The sequence below is a fragment of the Indicator indicator genome, chromosome 7 (genome assembly GCF_027791375.1).
Source record: "Indicator indicator isolate 239-I01 chromosome 7, UM_Iind_1.1, whole genome shotgun sequence".
Classification (NCBI taxonomy): Eukaryota; Metazoa; Chordata; class Aves; order Piciformes; family Indicatoridae; genus Indicator; species Indicator indicator.
The window spans coordinates 819,528-829,021 of NC_072016.1; positions in this window are offsets into that span (position 1 = coordinate 819,528).

Consider the following 9,494-nt stretch of genomic DNA (forward strand, 5'->3'; position numbering starts at 1 on the left):
ATTGTATGCTGCAACTTTTAAAGGCAAAGCTGGGAAAGTAGGACAGATGTTGTTCATTCTAAGCAGATTTCTGGAGTGCACAACTCATTTTAGCAATTTGATTCCTTGAAAGAACAAGTTGTGGAGAAATGGCTGAAAAGCCATTCTTCCAGCACTCCGATTTTTTTTCCCAGTTAATAATTCAATTACACATCACTAATGTATTTGTAAACATCCCCACTAAAAATAGCTAGTTGTGGGTTTTTTTTTTCTCCTCCTCTTTTTGCCTTAAGCCTTGCAAGACTGAAATCTGCAGATGGAAAAATCTAAAGATGTGAATCCCAGAACTCCAGGAGGGCTGTGGCCAGGCACTCCTGCTGACCGCACACAGAGCAATCTCATGTTTTAGCTCCAAAATGTTATCCTGCTTTATTTTTTCACAGACACCATATCACAAGCTGAGAAGCAAGGGGAAGCAGGTCCATCCCCTTGTACCTTTGCCCTGTGCAGACAACCAAGGTGCTGCACAGAAGCTACAGCTTCAGATGAGCACCGAGCCCTCAGCTGAAGCCCTCATCTAAAACCTGGCTCACGTGCAGCCTTTGCTGCTTCTGAGGAGGGCTGAGCCCTAAATTTGAAGACAGGCAGAAGACCCCACTTCAGGGATCTCAGCAAGTGTCAACCAAAGCAGATGACACTGGCAGCAAGTGGAGCAAGTTGAATTGACAAGCACTTACAGCAGGTTGGGTCCCAAGAAGCAGGCAATGGCAGGGGCGCTCTCATCTCGAGGCAAGACAGAAATCAGCTGAAGCCATGATCTGGCTCCTTAAAATAACTGTTTCTCCCTCTGCCCTTCCCAGAAATAGAACATGAAACCACAGCATCTTGGCCAAATTGGAATTTGCATAGTTCTGTGGAGCATTTCCTTCAGTTAGCAATGATTTAATTATTTTTCACTTCCTCTTCTAGAAATCATTCCTGGATAATGAGGTTAGCATAGAGCAGATACATTTCAGTCAAGAAGTAGATGTAATTCAGTGCCGGAAGGCTTTTACAGTTGAAAAAAAGAAACAAAGCAAAGCAGATTTTTGGACACTTCTGTACAGAAGTAGCAGCATAGAGAAAGTTGGCTATGAAATGACAATAATCTGAGAGCCCAGGGCACTGGGTGCTCCCACCCAGTCCTCTGTCAGCCCCCCGAGAGGACAACCACAACCCTCTTGCAGCCTAGATTCTTACACAAGGGTAACAAAAGCACATTTTAAACAATTATTCAATTCAAGCTCTGTTACCTCCAGAGAACTGTTTATCTCTGCAAATTGAATCACTGAAGTCATACTACAGCAGAGCTAAAAGGGAAGAGCTCCTGCTGCACCTCACTATGGACCTTGCAAACCCTGAATCCTGCACAGCACTCAGATCTGTTTTATGACAAATAGCTGGACCCAGCTTTTATTATTCAATCAAAGTAACCTGCTGTATCAATTAAAAGTAGACACAGCTGCAATTAAACTGAGAACATTGTTTTCTTTTCCAGGTTTGACTAGACAGACACTGAGATAGACCCAAGCCATTAAGAAGGGAGTGCAGCAGTTTGTGTTTGGTAAAAATCAGACAGTAGAAGATAAGGAGTTTTTGGTCTGAATGTGGGGAGAACAAGCCTAGGAACAGAAATGCAGCCCCCCCATCATCTAACCATTCTAGCACCTAATGGAGAGCCACAGAGCATTTTCAAAGTTCAGCAAAACTATCCAAGCAGAAAATAAAAAGTGCTTTGCCTCAGTTCTTACAGGGTAAACTGGCTGAATTTGCTGTGTAAACATCTTCCACCTCAGGAGCAGAATCTCTCAAGTTTTCTTTGCTAAACCAGACAGCAGCAGCTTCTGCACTAGAACACATTTGTCCCATACCCACTATATTAACTCCATTAAAAAACAAGTTCTGTGCGGCTTTTCAGTATTTAATTACATTCCCAGAGCCTTAATTTCTGAATAATTCCTCCAATTACTTGATAGTCTTGAAGATCTTTTCCAGCCAAAACAATTCTAGGATGATTATTTTTAGGTTAGTTTAGCAGAGCTGATACAAAGCTGTTCTCTAGGAGAAAAAAATGCAACAACCCTCCCAAAAACCCCCAACAACCAAACCAAAACACACAGAAAAAAAAAAAAATCCAAAAAAGCCCAAGGAAAAAAACCAAAAAAGGAAAAAGTTGGTTCTACAACTCAGTACCATTTCAAAGTTGGCTTTTGTGCTTCAGCTGGTCCTTTAGCTAGTGTTGGGTGCATGATACAGTGACTCCACAAACTGAGTTTTATCAGCTAACACCTTTTAGCATAAATAATGTTTGCAGCTTCTGGGATTCTTCACCTTTCATGCTCTCTAGTCTTTGTATCTCTATAGAAAAACAAAAAAACCCTGAGAAGTCAGTGTCTCAAAAGCAATGTCTCAAACAATCACCTCTTTGGGTACCATCTGCACAAAAAACCTCAGCAACATGGTATCAGATTCAGACTAGATGATTGCTCTGGTTATATTGAAATTTCTGCATTTTCTGCAGAAAATTCTTGTCTGGGCCAAAAATATCCAAGAGACTTGCAGAAAATTATGAAAAGGATGATCAGAAAATGATTCTGTTCCTCTGGCAGGTGGGGCAGCATGGAAGTCTTGGCTGAACATTCACAAGAGAAGGTGAGAAACAATCCTACAACCAGGGGAAGATCAGCTCTGGATGTGTGTATGAGAGCTTCTTGTGTCCTATGGAAACCTGCCCAGAGTCCTTCTGCAGGCTCCAAAATGGAAACTGCAGAACTGAATGGATCACACTTAGGGGACCCAGAGAAGCAGGACATACAAACTCATTGGGAAGCCACCATGCTACAGCTCTGATCTTCCCTTCTTTCTCTCAGCCATCTCACAGCTGGAAAACATGAAGACATCTCTGGATCTGGCACTGACCCAAACAAGCAGTAACACTCCTTTCCATCTCTTTCCACCACTCAGCACTTTCCCAACTGCCACCCTTCAGTCATCACTGAAGGTGAATTAAGGCCCATTTTAACTCCTGCTCGTGTCTGAAAGCTGCCTTCTCTCCTCTGTTAGCACATCCAAAGCACTCCAGCCCTGCCTTATCTGGCCTTTAACCACAGATGTCCTTAAAACTGTCACAAGTTCTGACAATGGTTTGTGCGACACTGGCAGCAGACTGCAAGCCCTCTTGCTCTGGCTGATTAGAGAGCACAATTTAATTTCAGGCCATAAATGCTAATTTCCTGGTTAGGTGCTCCCCAAAGACACCAACTTGAATGTGAAATTGGGGGTTTACTGCTCTGTTTTAGGCTCTCCTGATGTTATTTAGTTTCTATTAATGTAAGAGTAGGTACAGCTTGTAACAGCTTTGCTTTCTTCAGAGATGCCTGCAAAGTGTTTGCTGAAGGGATTTTTCTGCATGCTGAGAAGTCCTCCTTTGTGTGTGGTAAAGAAACCCAGCTCTGAAAGTGCTGCTTACTTGGCTGCTGAGACCCAGGCTTCTGGCAGGTGGGGAGTGTGTTTGCTTTGGGATCACAGGATCACAGAATCACAGACTCAATAAGGTTGGAAAAGACCTCAAGGATCATCAAGTCCAACCTGTCACCCAAGACCTCATGACCACTAAACCATGTCACCAAGTGCCACCTCCAATCCCTGCTTGAACACTTCTAGGGATGGTGACTCCACCACCTCCCTGGGCAGCACATTCCAATGTCTAACAACTCTCTCCATGAAGAACTTTTTCCTCACCTCGAGCCTAAACTTGCCCTAGCACAGCTTGAGACTGTGTCTTCTTGCTCTGGTGCCAGCTGCTTGGGAGAAGAGATCAACCCCCTCCTGGCTACAACCTCCCTTCAGGATCTTTAGGGAAGCCACCTTGAGATCATTTTCTATGTACAGTCCTCTGGCATTGGGAGCTCCACAGCTGCTCAGACACAGGCAGAATAATTTCAGAAAGATGTAAATCCGAATGATCTTGAAAGGCAGAAGAATGCTGTAAAAATGCTACTGCTGCCTATTGAGACTTGATTTATATTTAAAAATATATCAGAGAAAAAGATGTTACACTGCACAGTGCCTGTTCTTCTGAGCATTAATGTACCAACATGAATCAACTTCTGCAGGCTCTCATCTCTGAAACAAGCTATTGGGAGACACACTGGTTAGTTTTAGTTACCTCATCTATTAGGCAGCTATGGTACATAAACCAAGTATTTTTAAGGGATAATAAATGCCAACATTTCAAAGCAGCTAAATAACATCTCTAGGAGCAGAGGAGCAGATAATGAGAAATTCCCTTTATGCTGCTAAGCTGGACTTTGTTAATGATAGCAACTGAGCTTACAACTGGCAGATCTAACTGAAATAATGATTGAAAATCCTACTTGTTAGTCTGGAACTCTGGATTCACTAGGCAATGAGGTCTGACTGGCTCAGAAAGAGCTCCTGCTCCCTCTCACAGAATGGGCTGAGCTGGAAGGGAACTCTAAAGCTCATTCAGTTCAAGCCCTCTGCAGTCAGTAGGGGCATCCTCAACTAAATCAGGCTGCCCAGAGCCCTGTCGATCCTCACCTTGAATATTTCCAGGGATGAGGCTCCAACCACCTCCCTGGGCAACCTGTTCCAGTGTTCCACCACTCTCATGGTGCAGAACCTGTGTGTACTGCCAAGTACTCTACCTAACTGCAGACACTCAAATCCAGAAGAGTTCAAGCCACATCCTCTCACCTGGACCTAGAGCACAGAGCTGCACTGCAGAGAAGCTGGCTTGCAAACCACTCTGCAATGCCTGGATCTCAATACCACAGAAAATGCCAAACTGTGTGAAAGTTCTTTGGGAACCATACCATACATCTTCACCAAACCATGCATCTTCATCTGCCCACCAGCTCTCGCTGCATTTGTGCCTTCAACCAACACTTTGCACAGCAAAAACACAACAGCTAAATATTTATGAAGTGCTCGTGGTAGCTGCTCACCACTTCCATGTAATTCTCCTAGGAGCAGATCTGTCACACTCAATACACTCTGGGGTTGAGGGAAAACATTTCTTCAGCTTTCATGTATCCAAAACCCACGCTTGGGAAAGTCAGACAGCTGCTCTCCAAGCAGACTGCATTTCACTTGGTAGGAAGAACTCAAAATGTGTCTCTCACCAAAAGCTTTCCAAGTGGAAAAGCAGTAACATGTTAATTAGAGAATCCTTTACACAGCAAAAGGCTCCCAACATGTACTTTGTATTTCATATAAGCCTCCTCTAACACAATCTTCACATGGGGAAAAGAAAATACAGAGGAAAGAACAACAGCACAGAAAACATGATAGAAAATGCTGTATTTGAGTATTTCCCAAGCAGTGATTAAGCCTTTCTGTGGAAATGTGCCTCAGACCTTTATCACAGACCAGAGCAAAGGTAAAGAACTCTGAGAGGTGATACAGGAGTTCTCTCACTGTACAAAAATGGCAACATCTGGGACAAATATTAAATGACAGATGATTAGACAACTATCACCTGATGTACAAGATCACCACTGATTCAAGTGACATACCAAATTCAGGCACTTTAAAGTACATTCTCAACACAAGTATTTTTTTTTAACCAGGGATGCCCTGATGCAATGTTTGGACCTCAAGATGCTGTTTCAGGGCAATAGACCAGACTGCCCAAAGGCACATCAAGGGAGAACTCACTAACAGAAATCCACATGAAGTGTGAAGCCACTCTGAGTCTGGCACTAGCTCAGAGCATTCACAAGGACAGCTCTGCAGCCCTACACCACCCACAGTCCTGTGCCTGCATGGGGAAATGCAGTTTATGACTGTGCTGGTTTGGGGCCAGACAGATCCTCTCTTGCCCCGAAAGGGACAAAAGAATGAGACTCACACAAACGGATTGGAGAGTGATGGAAAGTTTAAATGGAAAAGCAATTGGTGAAGCTACAGAGAACTACAAGCTACAAAGCATAGTGACAAAGAGTATCCCAAAGCGTACAGAACCCCTCACAGAATTCCCAAAGCTTCCCAATCCTTCCCTTCTTCCCACCTGAGGGTAAACCCAAACCCCCCAGGGCTCTTTCTTCCCCCTCCCGCTGCTAGGCAAGTCTCAGGCTGGCCAGGTCTGAGACTGCCCCCCCCTCCATTCTCCTCCTGGCATTAGGCCTAGACAGGCCTAAGAGGCCTTGAGGATACTCCCCCGGCATTACCCGATAAGAGAGGACATCTCCCGTGGGAGCAGAGAGGGAAGAAAGAGGAAGAGAATGACTTTGCAGATGGCCTTATAGGGTGCAGGACTTATGGGTAGAAATACGTCGTTTCCTGTGTCCACCCCTGTGGGTGGGCACCCAGGACACCAGAGGTGTATCTCATGCGGCAGTGGCAGGGGGCACCCAGCCTAAACTGCCACATGCCACCCCTTATTTCATACCCATAATTCCTGCACCCAAAACATATCATCAGATCAGAAACAACTTTCAGATGACATGTCTGGCAAAGTCCAAGTCTCCATCTGGGCGTCCTTCCAAAGAGTCTCTCCCTTGGGCTCAGGTAACAGTTCAGTCCAGCTCTTCTCCCTCATCCTATGGAACGTCCCAGCGACGCAGAGTTCATTCTTCTGCACGGTGAACTCTTCATGGATCCGATGGAGCATCCTGGCCACCTGGAAACAACCTCATAACTTCTCAACCAAACATTTCTCCATCCACTCAAGCGGCATGTTTCCACCCCTCGGGGCAATCGAGTCTGAGCAATCAGGCTCCTCAACTCGACTCCTTCCACCCCTTGCAGGCAACAGCACGCTGAGACTTTCCAAAGCTGCACGGACCTTTCCCAAGCCCAGTGCTGACCGCTTCCAGCCGCGGCCCGAGGCTAATACGGATGCACACCGCGCACAAGCACACCGCTCCCCCTGAGCGTAAGCATGCTGAGGCGTGGAGGCATCCGGCTACACAGCCCTCCCCCGGAGAGGGAGTGGCTGCACTGCAACCCACCGAGAAGAGAGGCGGAGCCAGGTGCTAGGCGCCATTTTCGGAACGCGTCCGAAAATCAGGGGAGAGATAACAGCGAGAGCCGCCGTCACCTCTGCAGCCGCGGTACAGATCAAAACCGCCGCCACCCCTCGGGCCACAAGAGCGGCTTTTCCAGCCAAAGCTATACTCGCTCCCTGGGTCCTCGGAAGCAGCTTTTGAACTGGAGCCACCGCCCGCCTTCTTGAGTTGCGGGAGCCACCGCTCACCGCCCCGCTGCGGCTAGCCCCCACCGCCGCGGGACAAGCCGACCCTGGTCTGCTTCCGACTGTCCCTCCCCCTTCCTCGGCTCCGCGCCGCTCTGCTCGCCGCTGGCGCCGCGGGGAACAAAAGGGAAAGGGACAGGCACCGCATTCTTAAGCTTTCCCCCAGTGCCTGCAGCTATAGAATCGCCGCTGCCGCTTCGGAACAGCAGGAGGGATTCCACGCCACGGCTACGCACCAGGGTGTCCCCTCGGAACCCATAAAACGCCCACACGGTCGCCCCAGCACAAAACCTTGAGCCCAGCCACCAAAAACCAACAACGCCCAGATACCATTTTAACTTTTCCACCCCTGCTCTTCTCCAATCCAATTTGCAGAGTTCAGCACAGGAACCATCCTCTGCTACCAAAAATCTGTGCTGGTTTGGGGCCAGACAGATCCTCTCTTGCCCCGAAAGGGACAAAAGAATGAGACTCACACAAACGGATTGGAGAGTGATGGAAAGTTTAAATGGAAAAGCAATTGGTGAAGCTACAGAGAACTACAAGCTACAAAGCATAGTGACAAAGAGTATCCCAAAGCGTACAGAACCCCTCACAGAATTCCCAAAGCTTCCCAATCCTTCCCTTCTTCCCACCTGAGGGTAAACCCAAACCCCCCAGGGCTCTTTCTTCCCCCTCCCGCTGCTAGGCAAGTCTCAGGCTGGCCAGGTCTGAGACTGCCCCCCCCTCCATTCTCCTCCTGGCATTAGGCCTAGACAGGCCTAAGAGGCCTTGAGGATACTCCCCCGGCATTACCCGATAAGAGAGGACATCTCCCGTGGGAGCAGAGAGGGAAGAAAGAGGAAGAGAATGACTTTGCAGATGGCCTTATAGGGTGCAGGACTTATGGGTAGAAATACGTCGTTTCCTGTGTCCACCCCTGTGGGTGGGCACCCAGGACACCAGAGGTGTATCTCATGTAGCAGTGGCAGGGGGCACCCAGCCTAAACTGCCACAATGACAATCCATAAATGCCTATCCCAAAGTGAACAGGGGGATGGGGAGCACAGGCAGCTCTTCCCAGCTGCCAGCAGCACAGCACAGCACAGCACAACACAGCACAGCACAGCACAGCACATCTTATTACTGAGCTGACATGTGTGTTTGGTCTGGTGGTGGGATGAAGGGGATGAAGCAGCTGAACTCTTCTCAGAGTCGGTGCCCAGAGTAGCTGATGCTCCCCACAGCAGGGCCCTTTCAAAACAACAAGGGCAGAAATTCAGTGGTTGTGATTGCTTTGTGTGCACATCCCTCCATAGAACTTTGCAGACAAAACTCCAACACAATGCAAGCATTTCTTTCAGAAGCTTTTATGCACAGAGTACGTCACATACAACGGTGAGAGGTGAAATATTTCCATCTGCAGCATGAGTCAAAGGCTTGGCCTTGCTTTTCTGAGAAGAACTGGCCAGTAGCTGGTGAGGCTGTGCAGGTTGTCTCCTGCACCAGGCATCAGACTGCAGGCAGTCACATTATTTTGATTTTTTCCTGATGATTTTTTCAAATGGACACCTGACAGAGTTGTAGACAAAGAGACAGTCCTTCTACATCCTCCTGAGTAGCCAGCTCTTCACAGCCCTTCAAAGAGCTCTGCACTTTCCTCCAGAAAGGCTTTGCTTTTAGCACTACATTAAGTCAGTGAAGTGTTGCACTTCCTAGCCTCACACAAACCTGCAGAAGCCAAGCTAAGACATTAACTCCAACTCCAGACCTATTCAAAAGTCTGAATCAAAGCCTGATCTCTGCTGACACTCATGTTAGCAAAGCAGGCTAAACTTCATCAGCTGAGGGCTGCCTCACCTCAGCACAACTCATCACACTGAGCAAGCACTTTGTGGCACAGTTATGATCATTTTAGACTCACAGGTAAAGAGCATGCTGAGCAGAGTAATTAGACCTAACTGTTGTGGTGTTTGCAGTCCTGATTCTAGTCTAACGATCTTCACAGCCATTTCATGTTAGCTGAAAAAAGGCCTGCAAGCAACCTTAAATGATTAGCGAGGAGATAGTAACAGCAACAACAACAATAATACTGATGATGCTGAAGGTAACTTCAGAAATCATGTAGTCTTCCCTCCCACTCTTTCAGTCTCACAGCTGTTGATCACACTGATATGGGAGGGGCTTTTTTAATTGGCATAAGGATAATTACCACATCAATTCTTTGCCTATCAACAGGGAAAGTGTGTAGGTAGGGGGGTGCATTCACTGCAGTAGT